Genomic DNA, 665 nt, shown 5'->3' with positions numbered 1-665 from the left:
TATGCTGTTCACTCAAACACCTCCCTCAGTGGTTATAGTTAGGATGAGATTAGATTCAGGTTATGGGGAAACGGATTTCAACACAAGAGGTGCAAGATTAGCTTCATTTTCACTTGGCGGTGTGAGACTTGTAAAGTGTTGTAATGAATGAGCATGTGTACAGTAGTTTATCTTTAGTGTGCGGTGTTAAAATTGTAATCTGGCTAATAATTCCCATCTTTAGTACAAGTATCAGTAATCTGATTCCCTCTTTTTTCTCTGTAACTTTATCCTAAATACAATGCAGCATGATGGAGCACCATTCAATACAACCCCAACAACACAGGTGACAGTCATGTCATATGAAGGGCCATTAGTTTACAGTTCACGTGAGTCCATTTCACAGTATTACTGCTTGGGGGAACCGCCAGTCTGGTTGTCCCAGCAGGTGAAGGGCTGGATGCAACCGATTTTTGATGATGCGGTGAGTGCAGTGTAAGGAGTGGGAGGTATGGATAGAAGAGATATCTGCTAGCTGAGGCCCAATGATTTTCTCAGCAGCCTTTACTACTCGTTGCAGAGGCCCGCTGCTCCGCCTTAGTGCAGGTTGTGTACCAAACTTTCAAACAGTATGTTAAAACACTATAAATTGCACACTGGCAGATTACTGTAATAAGGAAATATTT

The sequence above is a fragment of the Monopterus albus genome, unplaced genomic scaffold, assembly GCF_001952655.1.
Source record: "Monopterus albus unplaced genomic scaffold, M_albus_1.0 scaffold133.1, whole genome shotgun sequence".
Taxonomy (NCBI): Eukaryota; Metazoa; Chordata; class Actinopteri; order Synbranchiformes; family Synbranchidae; genus Monopterus; species Monopterus albus.
This window is presented reverse-complemented; position numbering follows the sequence as displayed.